Here is a 27,904-nt window from a genome sequence, read left to right as displayed (position 1 = left end):
AATATAACTTCATAAAATAACTTCCACACGATGCAGCATGCTCTATGATGATGAATCTCTATATCCACTTACTAATTATTTCCTGAAAAAGCATGTAAAACAAGCGTCAACTATGAAAATAGTTGGTGAGTTCACAGGTTTATAAAATCAAGATTTGGTATAAGACTTTTCATAAATACAAGTACATTGCTTTAATGAGAACAAAGTTCATTGCTATAATGAGAAACAAAGTTGATTGCTAAAATTGATAAATGAGTTTATTGCCATAATAGATAACAAGTTTATTGCTATAATGAGAAACAAAGTTGATTGCTAAAATTGATAAACGAGTTTATTGCCATAATAGATAACAAGTTTATTGCTATAATGTGTAACGAGTTTGTATGTGTATGAGCAAACAATGAGTCTCAACCAAACCTATGACTGAAGCCCTATCAAGATCTATGCTTATCGTTCCATAGATGAATATGGTATCATGCACTCCAGCAATAGGGCGAGTGAGGAGTTGTCAATTCCTAATAGCGCTATCCATAATGACCATTGGCTCAAAGAGTTAATGGTTAGAGATAAGGGAAGGGCCTTAGTACGATAAGTTCTCATGTTCCGTGTTGCATAGACATACATAGAGAGACATAGCAATAAAATAGCAATCATGTTTGATACAAATCAATTTAAATACAACATTAAAATAATAGTTTTTCGGGACATGCTTTTCCACCCCAAAACATAAAAACTGAAAATAGGGGAGTGCGTGAATACTCACAACGTTTCGAGTAGGTACAAGTGGTACTTCGGAATGCACCAACGTCTTACTACCGGGATCCTACGACATCAAACACACACTAGTGAGTTTCCATGTCGAAATCTGATGCTAATATACTAAATTCTACATATAGTGAAATGCCAATTTATGTTTTAGTATTTGATTTTATATTAATTGGTTACACTTTTTCTGAAATAATGAAATTCTACAAATCGTGCGATTAATTACAACATTGGAATATAAATTTTCCAAATTTTTAAGTCCTTATTACAACATAAATTCACGGAAATAGCATTCAAAGGATAAAAATTCTCAAACTTTTTATTTAACTGTTATTACACAATACTAAGCTGAGAAAATTATAAAAAAAGATTTCCAAGCTGTTTAATTATATTTTATGATTTTTGAGCATTTATTCCAATAAAATTTGAAATAAATAGAAAACAGTTTCCAAAATTACCCAAACTTTTTATTTAACTGTTATTATACATAAATAGGCTGGGAAAAATAAAAAAAGATACTTTTCAGTGGGTATTTCTATTTTTCCTTGTTTTATTCCTTTAAATAATCACTAATTGAAGAAATAATATTAAACAGTTAAAATAAATTACCAAAAATTTTTGTAACATCATTTACAGTATAAATAACCTGAGAAAAATACCAAAAGTGGTTTTTATATTGTATAATCCGGTTTTGGGTATTTATGTGTAATTAACTTTAGAAATTAAGAGAAAAATAGTTTATAGTGGACAAAAATCCTTAAAATTTTTATGTAACCTCCTACTGTAAAACATGATGTTCTGGTAAATTTTCATGAATTTTGGATAATCAGAACTATTTTTCCTATTTTTAAACCATTATAATTACCAAAAATTGGGAAAAATAGCAAGGCATGATTAAAAATGTTGAAATTATTTTTCTGAGTCATCCATCACAGGTAAGGTATGCGAAAATTGTTAGATAAAATTTTCACACTCTCCAAAGTGGTTTTGTGATTTATTATATCCTAACAAAAAGAAAATTGGAAATCATATCAAACAGCAACAAAAATTGATGAAATTTAGTGAGGGGTCATTATCCATCATAAGGGTCATTCATGAATTTGTTCCGGATTTATTGACCTCTGGAAGTATTTTATGTGATTTATGCCCTTGGTTTCTAGCAATAATTTTAATAAATCAAAGAAATAATAAAAGCTTTTGGTATTTTACAGATTATCACATGCATGTGAGGGCTTCCAAAAGGAAAAATGTTCGAAATTTATTCAGAAGGGAAATAGGGGTATTGAACCCAAACAAGTTAAGAAATGTTGCATGCAATGGTGCATGAGATATAAATGTGGCTGAAGTTTATGAATTTATGTAGCCCATTCAGTGAGGGTTTAAGCCACGAAATTTCAACCATCATTCACTGCATATGTTAAGTTTCTAAAGTATTTTTCCCCAGATTTATGGTTGGGTTTAAGGCCATTGATAATGCAAGGCAAAAATGGTGATCATAGAAAAAGAGCTGTTTGCGCAACCATTTTGTAAAAATTGCCAAAAATCGGATATTTAATATTTTACAGTAAGACCAGTTGGGTTTGAAAGTTAACTCATGAAATTATCCAATACAAAAAGAATATCATGATTTGGTTAAGAAATGACCGAGTTATGGTCGTTCAAAGTTGAACAAAGTAATCTGGCAGATTGCATGTTTGCTTTGAGTGCATCCTTAGGACATTTTGACAAGAACATCATGCATGCCTTTGATAAGGTCCGATTTCTAGCACATGCATGGAGTGAATGAGCATCCAAGATGTACTAGAAATGGTTTAAATGCTTTTGACCATGCAAGAACACAAAAGAAATGGAGAAGAAGATGTAATACTTGTTTTTGAAGTCACATGAACATATGTGCATCATTTTCACTCCTTGCATGGGTTTGATCCCGGATTTTCACCATTTCAAACACATGCATTGTGTTATGGTGAGAATCTACAAACCACAAGGGGAAAATAAAGATTTCTAGCCATGGAAAGGCATAGAATCCGAAAAGAGGAGAAAACTAAGAAGAAAAGGAAGTAGAATCATGAAACTATGGAAGAAGATGTTGTTGTTTACCTTGGTTTTGATCTTGAGGGAAGTAAGAACACTTCAAGGTCTTCTAAATCTCGAAATTTGGCAGAGGAATGGGAGGATTTTCGTGAGTTAGAGAGAGAAAGGAAGAGAGTTTGTGTGTGTTAGGAGGGTGGAGTGTGAGAGAGTGAAGAGAGAAGAGGTAGAGTGAAGGTTTAAGTCTAATGATTGAGTTTTGGGAAGAGAGAGTGCATGGGGAGGGGAGAATGGCTGGCTCTATCATGCATTAGGCCTCCTCTCTCCTAATTTCAAATTTTATAAAATTCCCTCCAATAATTTTATAAAAACCCTAATTTTTATAAAAATATTTATTAAGCAATTCTTGATTTATTTGTAAAAATCTTGTTTTTAACTAATAAATTATGATTATTGCATGATAATTTAATTTCTATTTCAATGATTATAATCCATAATTTGATTAATAAAAATTTGATATTAGAAAGTTTATAGCCAAATTTTATAAAGTTTTTAAGCTTTATGATTTATAAATTTGGATTTTTAGCTCTCTTAGGGTTTTTGGAATATTGTTTGATATTCATCATCATAATGAAGTATAATTAGAATATTTTAATTTATTTTTAGGGTTTTATACCCTTTTTCAATTATAACAAAGCTTGAAAGTTTCATTCAAATTATAGCATTGGCATTTCCTATTGTAGTTAAGCAACTTACTAGAATCGTAAGTGTCAAGTATATTAGTCCTAGGTCTTAGATGGATCCTAGTTTATGTAAGATTTTGACCTAATTTATACTACTAGGTCATGGCATGATGTGCATGAATGGTTATTATAAAGATGCATGAGTCCGAGAATGACCTGAATTGACAGTTCTCACACTCGACGAGTTCTCCTTCTAACACAACCTCGGATGAACCCTCATCCGACTCGCCGAGCGGTATGAACACTCGTCGAGTCCATCTTCATCCTATGAACACGTCCTGTCCTCGACTCGCCGAGTTGTATGAACAACTCGTCGAGTTCATCTTCAAGAGTTGGGAGATTGCCTTGGACTCGCCGAGTCGGCTCATGCACTCGCCGAGTCCTATGAACTCCAGGACTAAGGCTTATCCCAATACGTTTGGGTCACTCCCCTGTACCCTTTAAAACCTTTCTTTCACTCAACTGGGTCTCTTGAACCATAACAGAAAAAAAGGAAGTCAAGCCTCGGACTCGCCGAGTCGATACAGTCCCAAGTCTATTCCTTCGATTTCTGGTGTACAACTTTTTTCCAAATGATAGATCCAAGCCCCTAAGCTCGATCTATCACATAAAGTTATGAACTTTACGTGCATGCATGGGACTTTTGAGCCTAAAAGGCCCTAAAATGGCTCTTATGTTGCATGGGACCTTCCTTGAGTGCAAAAGCAACCCCAATCTGCCTCGTGACTCTTCCCATGTCCTAGATCTGAAGTTTTGACCCCCAACCATGCTTACAATCATGGTTGGTTACCAAGAATGGCTTATAAATGCCCTAAATCTCCCCAAAAAGGGATCTAGCAAATGAACAAGCAAGGTATCGACTTTATACCTTACAAGAACTGCAAATGATGTACCAAAATCGAATCATTCAGTCGCCTCTTGATCCTTCTATGCTCTTCCTTCTTCCTTGTGGTCAAAACCCACAAAAATCACTCAAAAGCCTTAGATCTTGCACCAAAACACAGGGTTTGCTATGGAGGGTTTCTGGGAGCAATAGGGACGAGTGGTGGCTGAAAGAGATGATTAAATAGGGCGCAAACCCTCAGATTAGGGTTTTTGTCCAGTCAGAGCCTACTCATCGAGTCCAGGACCCGACTCGACGAGTCCCATACTTAAATCCCACGTCTCATCCCGCTTCTACTCGGTGAGTTGGGCCTTCAACTCGCCGAGTCCCAGGCCAAAAATGCAAAATTACTTAAATAAAATACATACCATAATCCAAAACCTAACTTAATACATCTCATATACCCAACTATGGGTTTGAAACCCTAATGTCCCGGTTCAAACTTAGTATGGACCAGGATCCTCTTATTGGGCCTAATGGGCCAGTAAACCTTTCATTTGATGATTTGGGGCCAAAGAACCCTATTTGGGCTCTAATTGGACTCACATTCGTCAAACCATGGTATTTGGGCCTTGATGGGCCTAAAATGTCTCACCTTGTTATCATGGGCCATGATGGGCCGTGAACCACTCTATTGAAGATTAATGGGCCGAGAACCCATTTTTGTTCATCCTTTGGGCCGTAAACCCATGAAGAGGTCCCAATGGGCCTAGAACCTTCATATTGGGCCTATAATTTTGAATATGTTCATTAAAAGCCCAAAACATTCTTTCCTTTCACACTTTCCTCCCCATTCTCGGTTATGTGTGTGTATATATATATATATATATATATATACACACACATTAAAAAAAAGGGGGATAATATGGGGATTTTTAGAGCATGACACCTAAGTTTTACATGGTGGAAACCCATGCAAAATAACCATCAAATATCTAGGACATGAAGCAATTAACCATTAAGTAAAAACCATTAAGCTTTCTCTCCTTTATCCTCTTCTTAATATCGGCCATATCTTCCCATTTTACACTTGAATACAATTCTAAACTTCATTCTATATCTTCAAGGATACCTCCATATCCCTCTTAAAAATCGTGACTTGGTGTATGATTTCAAAAGGGTTCTTCAACAAAGATTCTTCCTTTTGGTAAGTATTTGTTTAATTCTATGGTTTAACTTCAAGTTTACACTAAAAACCTCTCCTTAAACCACTCTTATTTCGTGATTCATGCTCTTAGATCCATCTTGAATTCGAAAACTCCTCTCAAGAAGCAAGCTAGGCTGAATTCTCCTTTCATCTTCTCACCAAAACCGAATCCAACACCCCAAAGTGAGTTTATACCCCCTATTTTTGGTTTTTACTAAGTTTTGGGGGAGAATACAAGTTGTTTTGTGTAGATCTATGTATATATGCATGACTATGTGTGTTTTTCATGATTTATTTGGTGATTATGTGTTGTTTACTTCATAGATCTAAAAATATGTTAAAAATATGAAGTTTATCACTTAGATCTTCATAAAAACTATGAGAAAAGTATATGTTGTCATGTAAACTTGCAGATCTGAGATTTATACACTCAAAATAGCAAAAACAAGTGTTGTGTTAAAAAATCTATAACCTAAACTCAAAAATCAGCTTTTAACATAAACGTTTTGGTCTAGTTACGGACTGTTTTGACCACCTTGATGGTAATATTTTTCAAAACTGTTTTACATGCAAAAATTACAGGTTTATACCTTTAAAATGACTACTCTCACGCGTTCGTATGATTTTTCTACAATTTTTTGGCAATTTTTACAAAACTGCCTATCAGTTCATGAAAGATTTCGGACAAGTCTATGAAAATGAACATTTTCACACTGGTTTGAGATCACTAAAAATTATAATAAAAATTATGAAGAAAGTAGACTCATTTTACAAACTCTCAGAGTTTACAGATCCAAATTTCTACTTACGATGATTTTTCTATAATTTTTCTAAAAATAGGGACAGAAAGGCCAAAAATCAGAAATTTGTTTTAACTTACTTAAAAGTGCTTATACTTTTGTTAGATGCAAGTTTATATGACTTATACATACTTTTAAACGTCAAGACATGTTAACTTATATATATATAAGATTACAAAAAGGTGTTATTTTTAAGTAAATTTGGTAAATAATTAAAGTAAAACAAGAAATAAAACAACCAACAGGCTAATTTTGCAATTCTCATGTTATTGGGCCTTACTGACCCATTTATATGCTTGATGGGTCCTGAATACTCTTTATATGTTTATTGGGCCTTATTGACCCACTAACATGCTCGACGGACCTTGGATACTCCTTGCGTGCTATTTGGGCCTGTAAATAACACACATATGAAATGGGCCTTAGTTGTCCTTTTACATATATTTTGGGCCCATGTTATATAATCCCATTCCTTTCGATCCTTGAAATGACTTACGTGTTTAGTGATCCTTAGTTGTTCACTTACATGATTCATTGGGCCTGGAGTGTGCTTTATATGTTTCTATTCGCGTAATTTCGATTAAGGATCTAGTGAGATGTGTCGGTTGACACATATTGAGTGTACGATCGTAGCCTGTAGTTATAACCAGAGTCTCTTGGAGGGAGAGCGGGGATTTGTGTATATATCTATACGGGGATGACACCCCACACCTGAGCTGTTCTCTACAATTAGACTAAACCAGTCTAGGGTGACGAAAACCTTATTCTATTCTGTCGGCGTCCAACAACGCCATGACAGGCGAAATTGTCATCATCTAGTATGGTTATAACGACTCACTTAGAGGAATTAACATTATAAAATTTACGGGAGACCATTCTCTTTTCTCATTGGATTACTCGGTAACATACTCGCGCCGGTACTAAACCTCGGGGGTTAATATACCGGCATTCTCTTTTACAAACAACATCGGGTTGTCTGGGGGCATTCTCTTTATATTCTCTTTACAGACAACATCAGGTTGTCTGGGTGCATTCTCTTTACATTCTCTTTTACAAACAACATCGGGTTGTCTGGGGGCATTCTCTTTACATTCTCTTTTACAGACAACATCGGGTTGTCTGGGGGCATTCTCTTTACATTCTCTTTATACATTCTAGTAAACATTAACACACATGCATTAATATAAGATCGGACACAAACATACTAAACTGATTTCAAAAAATATAGGATTTTCTGGTGGTTACAAAGTTATATAAATCATTTTCACAAACATGCTTATGAACTCACCAACATTTTTATGTTGACCCTTTTAAATTAACTTGTATTCTCAGGAAACCATTGAACAAGTTGGGCAGAACGAACACATGGATATTTTGTTATATTTTGTTTCATCATACTTTAACTGTTTTGGCATGTAATATTTAAAACGCAATACTCGATGTAAACAATGAATGTTGTTATATAACATGTGTGATGATGATGATGTTATGTTTCAATTATATACTCTGTAATGATACTACAACAATGGAGTTACGCACAATCCCCCAGACATTTCCGTCGTCTGGTTCGGGGGTGTAACATATAAATAGAGAGTCTTATACATGGAGATTATGAAAGTTTTTTGGTCTAAAAACTCCTTCTCTTTTTCTCTCAAAACCGTGAGCATCTTAAGAGCTTGGAGCTCTTTCTTCTTTTGAATACATTACTTGCTTTTGGTGCTCATTTTGTGTCTTCCTTTAGTGCTTACTTGATTAAGAACTTAAGGCTTAAAGAACAAAGTTGTACAAGAAGAAAACTAGCAATTTTGGTACCTTATTCTTGTTGGTGGATTACATGTAGAGAAGATCAAGCTCCTTGTTCTTGCCATCTACTTCAACACCCCAAATCCAAGAGGGTCCAAATGCTACAAAGGTTGTTATTTCTAAACACCCTATGGTTGTTGTAATATCATTCTAACCTCTTTAAAAGGATTCTTGATGGTTTGTTTTGTTGTCACACTCGAAATTTTTAAGAAATTTTAAAGCTTCTGTTGCCGTTTTTGTGAAAAACAATTTATTTTATGCAACAAAATCCCTTCACTAATAAGGACCGAATTATTAGTGACTTGAAAAACGAGGTCCATCAATTGCAAAACGAGCTCAGTGAATGTCGCGAGAAGTTCAGTTCACAGGATAAGCGTTTAGTAGAGCATGACGTTATTTTAGCCATTGTTCTAAAACTTATCAATAAGACTCTCGAAGAGGATGTTGGTACCTCGAAGGGGGTGGAGGTACATTGTTAATTATTTCATCGTTTATGGTCTTTATATTTTTGCATCGTTTATAAGTAAACAATATTGAACCATATAGGCACTCATTGTGCAAGATGTTGGCACCACATACTATAATGATGACGACTTATGGGAGCATGATTATGGGTTAGGCACACCCGAACAGCCGCTGAATGACGGCCCTGAGTAGCCGTATGCATGTATTCAATCGTCGGCTGTAAAAGAGATTATGCAGGATGAATACGAAACACTATCGCCAGCACCTCTTAGGTGTTCTAAGCGCCAAAAAGTAATGTCCATATGGTATAAGTCCCCATGGATACAAATGAAGAGGAAAGTTGTTACACGGAAACAACCAGCACCGTTGGACAATCTTTTAGAACCTATCGTACATAGTGTATATAAAGAACAGGATGGTTCGTTGTTGTTTGGTCACAATTATTTGAACTGTTTTGATACGATTGAGTTTTGGACTTGTTGCTACTCACAATCTCGGACCAACATAGTTGATCAAGCTATGTCATTCCCAGAACTGACCATACATCCCCAAGCTTACTTGTGATGTTCAACAATCGTAATACTTTTATTATGTTCTAGTATGACACTGTTTTATAGTAAGTATGTAGGTATGTGATTAGGTATACTTCTAGTTAAGTATTTTAGTACTTAAAAGTATAAACTCTTGGTCAGAGTATTTTAATCCCGCTATGTTTATAGTTTGTATATCTTTTATGGGTTGATATACTCGATTCGCTATAAACAATGCTCTGATACCAATCTGTCACCCCCCAAAACCGGAACGGCGGAAACGTTCGGGGGTGGAGGACGTCATGTACAGTATCATAACAATGCAAAGTAGTAAATGAGCAACAACATCATCCATTGCATTAATAGTATAATTTCATACAAGTGTGTTCTTTAATAGTAATAAGACACCAAAAATGAATAATCAAAACAAAAGACGAGTCTTGAACACGCTCCGTCTTCTCAAAATCTGGTCATCGGTACCTGTCTACTGGTGACCTGAGAATACAAGTTATTTTGAAAGCGTAGATCAGCATTTAAGCTGGTGAGTTCATAATTATTTAATGTCGATGTTTGAATAAATTTGAGGAAAATGTTTGTGAATGTTCAATGTAAATGTTTGTATATGTTTGAAAACTCCTAGAAAATCCTATATTTTCTACTAGTATAAAAAGTAGTCTTCTACCAAGACCCGACTGTTTTGTATGTTTGTTTCTCTGTAAAAGTAGAAGCTTTTCCCAAATATGACTATCGTTACCAAAATATAGTTTTATATTACCCTTTATGTGAGAAGATCACAATTTGAATATAATGGGAAAAATGTATGCGTACTGTAGTATTATTTGTATTAACTACTGAAGTAATAACTACCTTAAAACCAATGGTTTAATTAAGGCAAAATGTGATAAAGTTGTAACCATACTAAACCGACTATAACACGACGATATGAGACGTCGGAAGAAATGACATTTGGCACCCGTAGACTTGCAAGTCCCACTGTAGCGAACAGCAAGGTGTAGGATAGTCAATCCAATATAGATTTATACGCAAACTCACGCTCTCCCTCCAGGAGATTCTGGTTACAAAACGTGACATAACGAAATGGTCGATGTGTCATGAAGTAGTATCTCACATTATGTTATCTCAGAATCTTGTTATAGTATACTTGTTATAGTAATAGCATTCTATGTATAGTATCCTCTGTATAGTATCCTTTGTATAGTATTCTCTGTCTAGTATTCTCTGTTATAGTATTCTCTGTTATAGTATTTGTATATGATAGTATTCTCCTAAACTATACCTATTATAGTTTACTAGTAATTTATGTAGTTTAAATGAAGGAAGGTATGCCTTTGCTACCCAAAGGTACTGAACTGATTGATAGTACTTTTATATCTACATATGTATACATAATATATAATTGATATTTAAACGACTTTCAGACAAATAACAGATACTTTCAGGCCACATCCAAACAAGGAAAAGGAATTTAAGCGAGTTATCAGTCCTAAGTCCTTTAAATATTACTTATATAACTATACATATATAGACATGCATTTGACAATGTATAAGTTTTAAAAGAAGGTTTGTAAAACATTTGAAGAGTTTAATAATAAATATTGATGACTTGATGTCAATTTATAAAACGATTTAAAAGCAGTTTGATTGATAATACAGTTTGAAAGTATAAGAAATCCTTTGTTTGAAACACAATTTGAAGTATATGAAACCCTTTGTTTGAAACATATTTATAAATCACATGTGATTGATTATATAACTAACATGTTTTCTACTTGTATTCCCCCCCCCCCCCATAAAAGCATTTAAAATCATTTAAAAGATAGATTAAGGGGTATGAACTCACCTATAATGAGTGATACGGAAGTATGTTTGGAAACAGGATGTAGAGTGTCAGGTGAAACCTTGAGCACACACAAAGATCCTAATAAACATATAATGACATGTATGTGTATTGATTAGCGTATAAGCAACCAATTATAAGGGATAACACCCTACTTGACTAGGAAACTCTTAGATTGAAGGGATACAATCACATATGATTGCATAACTAGGGTATATGGCCACCCAATAGAGTTTACGATCTAAATGGCATGACCTAGGGTGTTTACGGTCCAAGTGGTTCACGGTCCAAGTGGTTCACGGTCTTATGACCTTACGGTCTAATGACCTTACGGTTATGGAGTTTACGGTCTAAGGAGATCCAACCGTAAACTCACATCCTTTTGTGCATATGATGATTTCCAAGCATTTCGAAGGATTCTAAGTTCCATTCTAGGCTTTAGGAGGGTTTAATGGTCATAATGCATCATTTATAAGGGTTTACGGTCTAAGGAGATGCATAGACCGTAAACACCTTTTGCTCTTGGACAAATGATGATTTCAAGGCCTTAATCAGGAATCCTAATCAGATAACAAGTATGGAAGATAGATACTTACAATTTGGAAGCTAAGAAGGGTGTTTTCAGCCCAAAACACTTAAGTGTTCTTGATGTTCTTGAGGATCTAGAAGATCTAGACTCAAAAGATGAATTTGTGGATGAATTCAAGAGTGAATCAAGAAGAAGAGATGTAATAACTCCAAATAAAGAAGGAATCACTTACATTATTGAAGTTTGGAAGCAAAAACCTCAAGATGCTTGGGAGAGAAATCGAGTTCTAGGCTTGGAATTGTAAAAGTGATTGAAAAATGACTAAGTATCATCTATAAAGGGAGTTTACGGTCACCTTGACCGTAAGCTCTAAGCTTACTAGTCGTAAACTCCTTTTGAGGAGGTTTACAGTCTGCTAAATAGTTTGGAATATAAACTGACACTTTCAAACACTGATTCCTTTGATGTACTAAGCTCAGAATGCTCAAACAGACTCTAAACAGTGCCAAAAGTTAGCAGAAACAAGTCTGACTTTGATTGAAGTGAATGGTTGTAGAAGATAGAAATTTCGGGTTGTCACATCATCCCCCCGTTAGAGAGAATTTTGTCCCGAAATTAGAATTTAAGCAATTAAGTTACAAATAACTATGCTAAAAGGTGAGGATATTTCAGTTTCATCTGATCCTCGTGCTCCCAAGTGAATTCAGGTCCTCGCTTGGCGTTCCAACGAACCTTCACTATCGGGATACGGCTTTGCTGCGTTTGCTTGACCTCTCGGTCCATGATCTCTACAGGTTCTTCCACGAATTTGAGGCTCTCGTTGATCTCGATTTCGTCGAGTGGGATAACAAGAGTCTCGTCGGACAGACACTTTTTCAAGTTCAAGATGTGGAAAGTAGAATGTACGTTACTGAGTTCACGCGGTAGATTGAGTTTGTAAGCTACAGGGTCGATTCTTGCGAGAATCTCGAAAGGCCCTACGTATCTTGGATTTAGCTTTCCACGCTTTTTGAAGCGTATCAAGCCCTTCCCGGGTGAGACTTTCAAAAGAGCGCGGTCTCCCACCTGGAATTCCAAAGGTTTCCTTCTCTTGTCAGCGTAGCTTTTCTGTCGGTCTCTAGAGGCTTTCAATCGTTCACGAATCTGAACGATTTTCTCTTTCGTTTCCCGAATGATCTTCGGACCTGTGAGAGTGCTGTCAGGAATTCGTCCTTTAGCTAACTGGGTGTCACCCACCTCAGCCCAGCACAGAGGGGATCTGCACTTCCGGCCATAGAGGGCCTCGAATGGAGCAGCCTTTATGCTCGTGTGATAACTATTGTTGTAGGAAAATTCGACAATGGGTAAATTAGTATCCCATTCCTTCCCAAAGTCGATCACACAGGCTCGCAACATATCTTCCAAGGTTTGGATAGTTCTCTCACTTTGTCCGTCGGTCTGAGGATGGTAGGCTGTACTATTGTCCAGCCTCGTTCCAAGGGAACTTTGTAGCGACTGCCAGAACCTCGAAGTGAATCTACTATCCCTATCGGAGATAATAGATATAGGAACACCATGCAGTCGTATGATCTCCCTAATATAAGTTCTCATGAGCTTCTCCATCTTGTCAGTCTCCTTGATTGGAAGAAAATGTGCGGATTTGGTCAATCTGTCGACGATGACCCAAATGGTATCAAGTCCACCCGTTGTCTTGGGCAACTTGGTTATGAAGTCCATTGTGATCCGCTCCCACTTCCATTCCGGTATCTCCAGTTGTTGAAGTAGACCTGATGGTTTCTGATATTCGACCTTGACCTTTGCGCAATTAAGACATTTACTTACGAAGGTAGCAATCTCTGCTTTCATGTTAGGCCACCAGTATAACTTTTTAAGATCCAGATACATCTTATCTGAACCTAGGTGAACGGAATGTCGAGTGTTGTGCGCTTCGGTCATGACCAAGTCTCTGAAGCCAACGTGTTTCGGTGTCCAGATCCGGTCCATAAGATATAAGGCTCCGCCACCCTTGACTTCCAAGTTCTTATCCATCCCTCTTAGGGATTCACCCGCCACGTTTTCGGGTTTCAAGGCTTTGAGTTGAGCCTCTTTAATTTGTGTGGACAAGGGTGAATGGATAGTTATAGTCAGAGATTTGACTCTCCGACCAGAGTATTCTTTCCGACTCAGGGCGTCAGCTACTACATTGGCCTTGCCGGGGTGATAACGAATTTTGCATTCGTAGTCATTGAGTAGCTCGACCCACCGTCGTTGTCTCATGTTGAGCTCCTTCTGATCGAATATGTGTTGAACGCTCTTGTGGTCTGTGAAGATAGTGCTCTTTGTACCATACAGGTAGTGTCTCCAGATCTTCAGAGCAAATACCACTGCTCCTAACTCAAGATCGTGTGTTGTATAGTTGACTTCGTGTGTCTTAAGCTGACGGGAGGCATAGGCAATAACCTTTCCTCTTTGCATAAGAACACAACCAAGCCCTTGGTTGGATGCATCGCAATACACCCGAAATCTTCTATCCCTTCTGGGAGGGATAATATCGGTGCGGTGCACAAGGCTTGTTTCAGTGATTGAAACGCCTTCTCGTGTTTCTCTTCCCAGTCAAAGGCCATGCCTTTCTGGGTCAGTGTAGTAAGCGGCTTAGCGATGCTAGATAAGTTCTGTATGAACCTGCGATAGTAGCCAGCGAGACCTAGAAATTGTCGAATTTCCGTAGGTGTCTTCGGTGCTGACCAGTTCTCAATGGCCTTGATTTTGGAAGGGTCCACGTGAATTCCCTTTTTGCTAACAATGTGGCCCAAGAATTCGACTCTTCGAATCCAAAACTCGCACTTAGAGAACTTCGCATAGAGCTTCTCCAATCGTAATGTTTCCAAGACTCTTCGTAGGTGTTGACTATGCTCCTCCTTACTTCGGGAGTAGATAAGTATGTCATCGATGAAGACGATAACAAACTGATCCAAGTATGGACGGCACACCCTATTCATTAAATCCATGAATACAGCTGGTGTGTTGGTTAATCTGAACGGCATCACTACAAACTCGTAGTGTCCATAACGAATTCGGAAGGCTGTCTTGGGGACATCCTCCTCTAGCACTCGTAACTGGTGATACCCGGATCTCAGATCTATCTTCGAGAAGTAGTTCGCTCCTTGAAGTTGATCAAATAAGTCGTCAATGCGGGATAGGGGATAACGATTTTTGACGGTAAGTTTGTTCAACTCTCTGTAGTCGATGCACATACGAAACAATCCGTCTTTCTTCTTCACGAACAAGACCGGTGCTCCCCATGGCGAGAAGCTTGGCCTAATGAATCCCTTCCTGAGAAGTTTGTTAAGCTGGCTGGAAAGTTCCTACATCTCTGCTGGTGCCAAAAGATAAGGCGATTTGGCTACTGGGGTAGCCCCTGGAACTAAGTCGATTCGGAATTCGACTTGACGTTGTGGTGGTAATCCCGGTAGTTCTTCTGGAAAGATGTCGGGAAAGTCGCATACTTCGGGGATATTCTGAATGTCTTTCACTTCTAGGCTCGTATCAATGATGTGTGCAAGGAATGCGTGATATTCCTTTCGCAAGCACTTCTGAGCTTGAATACACGAAATGATTCGAAGGTTCGTACTTGATTTGTCGCCGTAGATAACTAGAGTTTCGTTGTTAGGGAGGTTAAGACAAACTGCTTTATCAAAGCACATAATGTCGGCACGAATATGACTTAACCAATCCATGCCGATTATGACGTCGAAACTTTTAATTGAGACCGGCATGAGGTCGATTTGGAAAGAATGACCATCTAGGGTTAAAGTACAACCTATGTATATGCAGTTAGTACTTTCTGTTTTCCCGTTTGCCATTTCTATAGTGAATGATTCTTCTAGTGCACGTGGTTTTTGTTTAAGTAAATGAGCAAATTTTTGGTTCACGAAACTCCTCTCCGCTCCACTATCGAATAGTATGCATGCATATGAATTATCGAGGAGAAACGTACCAGTAACCACCGTAGGATCAACTACGGCTTCCTCGTGGCCTATCGCCAGGATTCTTCCCACTCCGCCAGCATTTCCTGCCTTCGGGCAGTCTCTCTTGAAATGACCAACCTCGCCACAACCATAGCAATCCTGGCCCACAACAATGTCGGGGGTTTGGTTTATTGGCCTCGCCGGAGCCTTGCAGAATCGGGCAGTGTGCCCTTTCCTGTTGCAGTTAGCGCACTGCATTTCCCGGCAGGCACCATTATGATGGAAAGTGCATTTGTTGCACTTTGGCAAATTTCCAGTATACTGCTTCCTCGGCGCAGTAGCAGCAGGTGCTATCGCAGCATGAACAGCTACAACCTGCTGCTTTTTGGCAGCTTTCTGCTTCTTCTTGTCATCCCAGAATTTCCGCTTGTTGTCGGCGGCTTTGGAGGGTTTTGAGATGGCTAGGGTTGTCGTTGTTGACGGGGTAGGGACTTCGTGATCAATGAGTCGTTGTGCCAATCGCTTGGCACTATCGAATGTAGTGGGGGTTTGAAGCTAAGACATTCCCCTGAAATGGAGGCACCAGCCCCCAAATGTACCTCTCTATCTTCTTCCCCTCGGTGGGAACCATATTGGGACATAGTGCCACCAGATCGCTAAATCTGGCAGTGTATGCCACTATGTTGGAGCCCTTCATGGTTAGGCCCCAGAGTTCTTGTTCCAGTTTTTGAACCTCGCCCCGAGGGCAGTACTCTTCAATCATCAGCCCTTTAAGAGCTTCCCAGCCCATAGCATTTTCCACTACTAACGTTAGTGACTTGACATGGCTATTCCACCACGTCAGGGCTCTATCACTGAAGGTGCATGCAGCAAATTTAACTTTGCTTCCTTCAGTACAAGAACAGATCTCGAAGATCGATTCCGTCTTTTCGAACCATTGCGACAGAGCAATGATTCCACTGATCCCGTTGAAGATTCAAGGTTTACAGTTGGTGAAGTCTTTATAAGAGCACTCTCGCGAGCGCACCATGACATCACCTTGTGTGGAATGAACGATTGTTCCACCTCCACCAGTACCCTGGTTGTTTTGGTATTGTGCCATGGCTGTAGCAACAGCCGCAGCTACCGCAGCATTAAGAGCTGCTGTAACAAATTGTGGAGGAGGTGGTGGTTGAGTTGGAGTAATCGGAGGATTACGCCTTGTTGACTTACGAGGAGGCATATTTCAACTATAAGTTTAAAAGATGAATACAATGATAAGAATTCAATAGTGAAGTTAATGTATGAGTCCCATGAACTAAATTGCCATAGTTCATCAACTAGATAAGAGTGTGAGTTCTATAGAGTTCTAGAATTTCAAGAATGAAAGTATTTGAACAAAGATTTCTACAAAGGATTAGCTGACTGCCAATATCATTGATATTAAGGATGTAATAAGTTTGGGGAAAAATTGACCTAAGAGTAGATCTTACATCATATCAGAAGTAGTAAAATTTTTGACAGCTTAGAAGTCTAGTTAAAGTATTTGAATGACAGGAATATTTTACAGAAAAGTGCTTCATAGAGCACCGATACGAAAGGCTATTCCTTAAACCAAAAGAAAAGATGAGTCAGTCATCTTCTACTGGCGACGAGTATTCCTCGGGCGAACCCTCAGATCTGCCAGTTGACGTACTACGTCTTGAAGATGTCGCTCATGAGCTCTCTGACGTACACGAAGTTCTATGACTTCCGCTCGGGATGCAGCTAGTTGTTGCTGCAGAGCCTCATTGGTTCTCCTAGTCCTTTTCATGGCTTCTTCGAGTTGGCGAATGCGGACCGTGTTAACGCCAGAGTTAGCGTCAATTTCCATGACTCGGTCGATGGCTGCTCTACCTTGCTCATTATTCCGAGCAATCCTGCGGACCATAATGGGCAGGACTCGGTCAGCTGAGCCTCCTTCGCTGAGATTGTAAAAGCTTCGATCTCCATTGAAGGGTAATGGTTGACCCTGTTCATCACTCCAACGATTCAAGTTTGTCGCCCACAAGGGTGTGGGACCTAGAAATACAGGTCGGGGGTTGAGATTTGGGTTTTGAACTTCCTGAGGTAGGTTGTTGACTTCTGGTTCGGAGTCAGAACCATCTGAAAGCCTTCTGCGAGGTGATCATCCAAAGGGATTGGATGATCATCTTCTGGCTCTTCATCAAGCCATCCAGCATTGCCTTGATTAAGGTAGTACGGGTCTCCGGGGATATGGAATCCAACCATGTTATCTACGCGAGAAGTAGGGGTAAAAGAAATAGTTAATAGACGTACTAACTAATATAAATATAAGATGATCCTTACTAGTTACTCCAACATTTGCGTAGTGCATACCAGTCATATGTAACCAAAACAGGATAGAACTTCGAATAAGTGATCCTAACTCTAAGTCCACAACCAAACAAGGAACAGGAAGTAAGGCAAAGATCACGGATTCTAAGTCTATGACACCCTAGTTACATATAATCGTAGTGTATCCACTCAGCAACTATTGACATACTAACAAGACCTGTTTAGTTCTCAAATAAGTAATGATAGTAACATAAAATACTCCTATAGTATTTAAGGTTTATCTTCTGTTCTAATGTTCTCATTGTAGTAGTGTTGGTAAGTTTTTAGACTTGTTGCAACATCACAAACATCCTTGGGCATATGCTACTCACCTCTCGGACCAACATAGTTGATCAGGCTATGTCATTCCCAGAATTGACCATACATCCCCAAGCTTACTTGTGATGTTCAACAATCGTAATACTTTTGTTATGTTCTAGTATGACACTGTTCTATAGTAAGTATGTAGGTATGTGATTAGGTATACTTCTAGTTAAGTATTTTAGTACTTAAAAGTATAAACTTTTGGTCAGAGTATTTTAATCCCGCTATGTTTATAGTTTGTATATCTTTTATGGGTTGATATACTCGATTCGCTATAAACAATGCTCTGATACCAATCTGTCACACCCCAAAACCGGAACGGCGGAAACGTTCGGGGGTGGAGGACGTCATGTACAGTATCATAACAATGCAAAGTAGTAAATGAGCAACAACATCATCCATTGCATTAATAGTATAATTTCATACAAGTGTGTTCTTTAATAGTAATAAGACACCAAAAATGAATAATTAAAATAAAAGACGAGTCTTGAACACGCTCCGTCTTCTCAAAATCTGGTCATCGGTACCTGTCTACTGGTGACCTGAGAATACAAGTTATTTTGAAAGCGTAGATCAACATTTAAGCTGGTGAGTTCATAATTATTTAATGTCGATGTTTGAATAAATTTGAGGAAAATGTTTGTGAATGTTCAATGTAAATGTTTGTATATGTTTGAAAACTCCTAGAAAATCCTATATTTTCTACTAGTATAAAAAGTAGTCTTCTACCAAGACCCGACTTTTTTGTATGTTTGTTTCTCTGTAAAAGTAGAAGCTTTTCCCAAATATGACTATCGTTACCAAAATATAGTTTTATATTACCCTTTATGTGAGAAGATCACAATTTGAATATAATGGGAAAAATGTATGCGTACTGCAGTATTATTTGTATTAACTAATGAAGTAATAACTACCTTAAAACCAATGGTTTAATTAAGGCAAAATGTGATAAAGTTGTAACCATACTAAACCGACTATAACACGACGATGAGAGACGTCGGAAGAAATGACATTTGGCACCCGTAGACTTGCAAGTCCCACTGTAGCAAACAACAAGGTGTAGGATAGTCAATCCAGTATAGATCTATACGCAAACTCACACTCTCCCTCCAGGAGATTCTGGTTACAAAACGTGACATAACGAAATGGTCGATGTGTCATGAAGTAGTATCTCACATTCTCTTATCTCAGAATCTTGTTATGGTATACTTGTTATAGTAATAGCATTCTATGTATAGTATCCTCTGTATAGTATCCTTTGTATAGTATTCTCTGTCTAGTATTCTCTGTTATAGTATTCTCTGTTATAGTATTTGTATATGATAGTATTCTCCTAAACTATACCTATTATAGTTTACTAGTAATTTCTGTAGTTTAAATGAAGGAAGGTATGCCTTTGCTACCCAAAGGTACTGAACTGATTGATAGTACTTTTATATCTACATACGTATACATAATATATAATTGATATTTAAACGACTTCCGGACAAATAACAGATACTTTCAGGCCACATCCAAACAAGGAAAAGGAATTTAAGCGAGTTATCAGTCCTAAGTCCTTTAAATATTACTTATATAACTATACATATATAGACATGCATTTGACAATGTATAAGTTTTAAAAGAAGGTTTGTAAAACATTTGAAGAGTTTAATAATAAATATTGATGACTTGATGTCAATTTATAAAACGATTTAAAAGCAGTTTGATTGATAATACAGTTTGAAAGTATAAGAAATCCTTTGTTTGAAACACAGTTTGAAGTATATGAAACCCTTTGTTTGAAACATATTTATAAATCACATGTGATTGATTATATAACTAACATGTTTTCTACTTGTATTCCCCCCCCCCCCCCCATAAAAGCATTTAAATCATTTAAAAGATAGATTAAGGGGTATGAAGTCACCTGTAATGAGTGATACGGAAGTATGTTTGGAAACAGGATGTAGAGTGTCAGGTGAAACCTTGAGCACACACAAAGATCCTAATAAACATATAATGACATGTATGTGTATTTGATTAGCGTATAAGCAACCAATTATAAGGGATAACACCCTACTTGACTAGGAAACTCTTAAATTGAAGGGATACAATCACATATGATTGCATAACTAGGGTATATGGCCACCCAATAGAGTTTACGGTCCAAATGGCATGACCTAGGGTGTTTACGGTCCAAGTGGTTCACGGTCTTATGACCTTACGGTCTAATGACCTTACGGTTATGGAGTTTACGGTCTAAGGAGATCCAACCGTAAACTCACATCCTTTTGTGCATAGGATGATTTCCAAGCATTTCGAAGGGTTCTAAGTTCCATTCTAGGCTTTAGGAGGGTTTAATGGTCATAATGCATCATTTATAAGGGTTTACGGTCTAAGAAGATGCATAGACCGTAAACACCTTTTGCTCTTGGACAAATGATGATTTCAAGGCCTTAATCAAGAATCCTAATCAGATAACAAGTAGGGAAGATAGATACTTACAATTTGGAAGCAAAGAAGGGTGTTTTCGGCCCAAAACACTTAAGTGTTCTTGATGTTCTTGAGGATCTAGAAGATCTAGACTCAAAAGATGAATTTGTGGATGAATTCAAGAGTGAATCAAGAAGAAGAGATGTAATAACTCCAAATAAAGAAGGAATCACTTATATTATTGAAGTTTGGAAGCAAAAACCTCAAGATCCTTGGGAGAGAAATCGAGTTCTAGGCTTGGAATTGTAAAAGTGATTGAAAAATGACTAAGTATCATCTATAAAGGGAGTTTACGGTCACCTTGACCGTAAGCTCTTAGCTTACTGGCCGTAAACTCCTTTTGAGGAGGTTTACAGTCTGCTAAATAGTTTGGAATATAAACTGACACTTCCAAACACTGATTCCTTTGATGTACTAAGCTCAGAATGCTCAAACAGACTCTAAACAGTGCTAAAAGTTAGCAGAAACAAGTCTGAATTTGATTGAAGTGAATGGTTGTACAAGATAGAAATTTCGGGTTGTCACAATGTAATGGCCCATGACTCTAAACCCCATCCATACCCGAGTTAAAGGAGTCAACAAGCCATCAACAATTATCCACGTTGTGGTCCTTCTTGGCCAAGACATGGGCATAAGATGAAAAAAACAGTCGAATGGTCCTTACTCGCCACACCGTGACGGCCTAGTGCCATGTTGTGGGGAGCAGTCTGTTTAGCTTAATCGAGTTAAGCTACTTTTAATTAAAAACCAAAGGCTCAAAAACCCAGATCTACTCCTTCTCAACGCCTTAATGGATAAAGTTTCCAACTTTATCCATTAATATACTTCAATTAGACAAGATCTCTAACCAAAGGTCTAATAAAGGCAAAAATCATGACATGGTTAACCGTTAATCACTTCTCCTCAAAGTTCTTAGCTTAACCAACTCCAGAAGGGTTTATAATACCAGATCTAGCATAAAGTTTAGTGCTTTATAGACATGCATATATGTCCAATGCATGTATGGATTCCATTTTAGGTCAAAATGATCAAAAAGGTGACCAAAACTAATGCATGGCTAAAAATCTCGACTAAAGTCTAGATCTACAAGATATATTTCTCATGGGACTCAGTGAAAAAAATAGAAACAAAGGTCTTGGACGATAGTGAAAAAAATAGAAACAAAAATGATTAAGAAAAAATTATATAAATAGGAGTTACATACTATAGTTTTTTAATATAAACCACTACTACGAATGAAAAGAAAAGAGTTACTTAATATGCCCGTTAATCGGCAGTTAAAAGAGCTATTAATGACAAAAACTGAAATAAATGGGATAAATTGGCTTATATTATGTCCAACAAAGGTCTTGGACGATAGTGAAAAAAATAGAAACAAAAATGATTAAGAAAAAATTATATAAATAGGAGTTACATACTATAGTTTTTTAATATAAACCACTACTACGAATGAAAAGAAAAGAGTTACTTAATATGCCCGTTAATCGGCAGTTAAAAGAGCTATTAATGACAAAAGCTGAAATAAATGGGATAAATTGTAACTGAAATAAATAAAGTACTTGTAATTACAATAAATAGAGTACTTAATTCAATGAAATTTTAGTTGTGAGCTTCAATTTTAGTCATAGTATAACCTCATTACTTTTCTTTATAATAATTGAAATTTTAAAAGGTTGAGAGGGGCTTATGTAACATCCTATTTATTAAATAAATAAATAGATAAAATAAATGAAAAAAATAGTAGCCCTAAATGCGGAATAATTTAGCAAGGCGTTGGTTTTTGGGATTTAAAAGTCATCATTGAGAGTTAGGGGAGCCAAATGTTACAATTTGGATTATTCGGGGGTTAAAATATAATTCCCGGATTAGTTTGTAAATAATTTTGGAGGTGGAGGGTGGTTTGGTAAATTCTGGATTTAAATTGAAATAAAATCTTGAAGAGGTGGGTTGAATGGTAAATATTGGATTAAAGTTGAAAATATTTTATGGAGGCAGGGACGAAAGGGTAAGTTTTGGGCTTAGGTTGAAAAGAATGTGATGGGAGGGACTGAAATCGGATTATCGCCAAAGATCTCATGTGACCGGGTATAAAACCCGCACCTTCTCCAAACCCTAACCCTAGGGTAGTCAGCCGCCATCAACGGGAGTCCTCCGGCCGCCACCTTGTTGTAACCGGTCACCACTCAACCACCGGCAGTCTAGCCATCGGACGTCACCACAACGTGGCTGCCGGACGTCCTGGATCGTCGAATAAACCGCCGAGACTGAAACTTGAAGCTGTAATGGCGTCCGCAGCCACCACTCCTCCGTCGTCTCCTTCCTCTGCCCTCTATTGTCATCTACAGGCGAACTACGCTCGTCACCGGTGCTACTCCAGCCGCCCATTGCTACCTTCTGTCCATTAGACGTTGTAGTGGAGTTGCTGCCATCGCAAACTGCCGCTGTTGCCCGTCATCTCGCGCCACCTCCGCCCTAGCGACTGTTCCCTTCCGTTGCCGACCTCCGACCACTGCACGCCACCACGTGGGTGGTTTGTTCAAGTTAGTGTGTGATGTTGTTGCTGATTATGTTTGTTGTGTATGCGTGATAGCTTAGCCAGAGATCGAGAGAAAAACCCACCATGGCAGCCGACCATGGTGGTTGTTCCCTGAAACCGCTTTCTGCCACCACAAGCCATCGTGAGGTGGTGGCTGTGTGAGTGAATCCTTGGATGAGTGTGTTTTTGGAGTTGTTTGCGCAATATATGACCGGAAAACCCACCACCACCACCACCGTGAGGTGGTGGCTGCCACCTCCAACCACCACCTGCCACCAAAAGGGTGGTTGGGTGTGTGTGTATGTGTTATTTGTGTGTGTGCGTTCATTTGGATATTTCATTGTAATATCGTATTTTGTTTGGTATGATTAAGGAAATCTGTCACCACCACCGTGAGGTGGTGGCCGCCGCCGTGAGCCGCCATTGACCACCCCTACCCGAGGTGGTAGTGGGTGGTACCCGAATTAATTAACAGTTAGTTGACCTAAAACTTAACAAATGAAGTAATTGGGATATGGTTGGATTGGAAACCCTAATTAGGGTTTAGAAAACCCTAATTTGGTATATGTTAATTTGGAATTGTCGGGACCCGCAAAGTTTGGACCATTGGACTGGAATCATGAATTAATCCCGACCACGTTGTTATTTGACCTGGTAGATAGATGGACTTAATGGATTAAGTCCTTAATGGGTTAAGTTAGAAACACTTAACCCTAATCGTCATTTTATGTGAAAACCCTAATTTTACTTGGGCCTTAAGTTAGGCCTTTCTATTGGGCTTCAGTGATTGGGCTATTGATAGGCCATCCAAGAACAATCATATGGACTAGAATATTTAGATGGGCTTTAGGGTAAAGCCCATATGAAGGGTTGGGCCCAATTTGGAAAATTGGGCCATAGATGGGCCTTGATGATTATGAGATATTGGGCCATTAGAATGTCAAATGTTTGGACTGGAATAAATGGTTGGGCCTTAGGGTAAGACCATGTAAATGTTTGGGCCCAATTTGGAAAATTGGGCCATATGTTGGGCTTTGGTTCATTATTAGACTTTTGGGCCTTTGGATTGGGCCTTGGGCTTGAATCAAGCTAAGTTGGGGGTAAAGTAGTCTTTTACCCCAAGCATGGACTTATGGTTATGTGTTGAAACCCAATTATTAATTGGGTGTTATTTTGATATTGACAGATCGGGAATCTGTCATCCAGCAACTAGGGTTTTGTCTGTTGGACTTCAGCAGTGTGAGGTGAGTCTTCTCCTATAGGAACGGGTCTAAGGCACCAAGGCCGGCCCGTTTATGTATATTAGTATGTTCCAGACTAAGGTCTGATGCCGGGCGGGGCCCGATGTAGGTTTATATGTTTTTTCGGGTTGCGACTCGATGCGGGGGCGGTACCCGATGAATGTTTGTATGCATGATGTCTTTGTGATTCTTGCATGTGGTTGTATTTGTATATGTTCCGAATTTCGGTCCGATGCCGGGGAAAGCCCGAGGAATGTTTGTATGCTCCCGGATTTCGGTCCGATGTCGGGCGGGGCCCGAGGAATGTTTATATCTGTTTATGTTATGTGATTGTTATATGTATGTGTTGATATGTTTGTATGTATACCGAGATTTGATCGATGTCGGGCGGGGCCCAATCAGGGCCGTCCCAAACATATTATGGGCCCGGGGCTAAAATAGAAAATGGGCCTTTAAAAAAAATATGAATTAAACTTAAATAGTATATTGCAAAAAAAATTAATGAATATTAATATCATTGTTAATTTATTACTAGATTTGTTTTAAATGGGATTTATTGAGAGTTCATGAATTAGATGATGTACTTCACAAGCTACAGGGGTCGAACGGATCCATCAAAAACTTAAAAAGCATGTAAATCAACTGGGCTATCACCCATTTTACATTGAAAAGAGATAATATTAAATATAAAGAATCTTTCAATGTAAGTTAAAAAGTAGAACAAGGAAGAACCGAACACGGATCCTTTTTGATTGAAATTTTTTACGCGGGCAAACCTTTACCAACTCAGCTGCACTACCGATTACTTTTAAAGGAAATATTCCTTATATATCTACATAAAAAAAATCGAAATTGGGGCCCCAAACTATATTTGGTCCCTGGGCCGTCGCCCAGGTTGCCCACCCTCACGGGTCGGGCCTGACCCGATGCCAGACAAGCCGATGTCGGGTAGGGGCCGATGTAGTGGGTGAGGCCTAAGTTATGTGATTAGATGATTATGTGATTATGCTTATGTTATGTGTATTATTAGATATGCTCATATGTATGCCGAGATGTGCTCGATGGCGGGCGAGGCCCAATGCCGAATATGGTTCGATGTCGGGATATGTTTATGTGATACATGTATGATATGTGGTAGTTTGGAGAGCCTCACTAAGCTTCGTGCTTACGGTTTTCAGTTTTGGTTTCAGGTATTTCCATTAGCAAGGGAAAGAGCTTCGGATGACTGCATGACACACACCACAGTTCTTAGCCTGGGATGTTTAGGCTCTGATATTTGAACATGTGATTTGCTACAGTATTCTGATATGGTGTTTTGAGATACACGACTTATGATTTTTATTATGATGTTTAATGAATTATGGTTTTCTTAAATGATTTAAAACGAAATTTTTGGAGCGTATTTTTGGGATGTTTCAGCTTCGCATCATAAAAAACCGATATGGGCTTCAAATTAGTGATAGGCTCATTATTTATTTATAATATAGTTTGAAGTTTAAAGGAATTGAAGGGGAAAAGCATCTGACAGCCCCCTACTAGCTCCGCCCATGCTCAAGAGAGTCATAAAGTTGCAACCTTTATCTCATCAAACCAACCAAACAATGCTTATAGACCAAAATAAGTTAATAAAGCTAGATCTAGAACCAAAGAATCATAAAAATGGAAACTTGAGGACTTACAAATGGTCCAGAGAGTGATTCCAATGATGCAAAGGGGTTGTTGCTTGATCTTTGGGCTAGCACATTCTTCTCCTTCCTTCAAAATGCAACCAAACACCACAAAAAGCTCAATATCACACAAGGGAGGCTAGGGTTACGATTTCTGGTCTTGAGAGGGTGATGGAGGCTGAAAGATCACAAAACCCTAGCCATAATGTCCTTTATATAGGGCCCAAAGCCCAGGGATTAGGGTTTCTCCAATATCGGCTGCCACGCCGTGGCGAGTCATTTAAACCCGTGGTCAAGAAAATAACGCCACACCGTGGTAAATCCCCACCACGCCGTGGTAGTCCAAGAATAAATTTATGAAATTTTTAAATGATTTGACTCATACCTGAAACGAGTGTTATAACTCTCCCCACTTGAATCAGACTTCATACTCGAAGTCCGCCGCCAAAAATAACTCAGAGTAATGCTCCCTCATCTCCTCCTCGGGCTCCCATGTCCACAATGAACCCTTACGGTGCTTCCATTACACCTTCACCAAGCTCACAACCTGGCTACACAAAGTCTTCGTATTCCTGTCGAGGATGGCAATTGGTCCCTCTAAACAATTCAGACGCTCGTCCACCTGAATGTCCTCCAAGGGAACCACTGCGGAATCATCAACCAAACACTTCTGCAGTTGAGAGACGTGAAAAGTACCATGGATCTGACTCAGTTCCTCGAGTAGATCCAAACGATACGCAACCTTGCCTACCTGGGCAACCACCCTGAAAGGTCTAATATACATGGGGCCCAACTTGCCCCTCTTCCTGAATCGAATGACACATTTCCAAGGTGACACCTTTAAGAGTACCATATTCTTGACCTGAAACTCCAAATCTGACCGTCGCCTATCATCATAACGTTTCTGTCAGCTCTGCGCGGCCTACAACCTCCCGTGTACACCTGTTAGATCAACTTGGTAGTCCGGAGCATCACATTTAGGATTTTTTTCAAGTGTTTTATTTTGCTATTTAATTGTATCTGTTCATTGCTTTCTTACTAATGAACCGAATCGGCAAAAAGTTAATTAGTAGGCAAAATCATGTGGGTTTAGCAGTTATGGGATATAAGTATTTTGAAAAGATTATGTAGGCATGAGGCTTTTGTAAGCAAACAAAGCATGAAACCAATAAGAATTAGGTCAAACATAAAGAAAAAAGGAAATGGAAAAACTTACCAAGTGAACAACGATACTCAAAATTGGAGAGAGATGAATCGGCAATGAAGTTTCATGTCCATACCTTGCTGGTGGTGACCATGGATAGGGTGAATGCGATGGGAAAAAGTCCTATACTTGGTGAACGAACAAGAATATATATATTTTTTTCTGACAATATTAAATAAATGGTCCTGTGGTTTTTCAATTCACATGTTTCATTCCTAATTTTGTTTTTCAATACATGTTACCAAAAGAAATAGGGATGAAACATAAAAATCTGAAAAATACAGGGACCGTTTATATAATTTTGTCAAAAGAAAAAAGAAAAAAAACTTATCTATCATCTTCTTTGACCAGTATAAGAGGGTGTTTGAGATTTCATCTAAAATCTCATTTTTAACTTATTGACTTTTTGAAAAGTCAATGACTTAAAAAAAGTGTTTGGATATTTAATAAGGACTTTTAAAATAACTTTTGGTTTAGCCTTTGAAAATGAGTTTTGAAGAAGTTATAATTTGTGACTTTTTGGAATGACTTATGACTTATTAGAATAAAAAACAAGCAAAAATCAATAAGTTAGCCAAACATTTTTTAACTTACCGACTTA

General features: G+C 38.2%; 1 long non-coding RNA gene across 1 annotated transcript; it reads right to left on the bottom strand.

Moving 5' to 3' along the window:
* LOC145134674 (uncharacterized) lies at positions 1 to 27,685 on the bottom strand. The gene is made up of 4 exons (XR_013719264.1): positions 26,485 to 27,685; positions 26,112 to 26,187; positions 764 to 823; positions 1 to 82 (listed from the first exon to the last, which is right to left on the bottom strand). It is a non-coding gene; the product is annotated as an uncharacterized LOC145134674 (long non-coding RNA).
* Positions 27,686 to 27,904: the final 219 nt, after the last annotated feature.

Source organism: Lactuca virosa, chromosome 8 (genome assembly GCF_052849685.1).
Source record: "Lactuca virosa cultivar CGN04683 chromosome 8, Lactuca_virosa_CGN04683_v6, whole genome shotgun sequence".
In the NCBI taxonomy this organism is placed as follows: domain Eukaryota; kingdom Viridiplantae; phylum Streptophyta; class Magnoliopsida; order Asterales; family Asteraceae; genus Lactuca; species Lactuca virosa.
The sequence above is the reverse complement of the archived record's forward strand: the minus strand, read 5'-3'. Positions and strand labels throughout refer to the sequence as shown.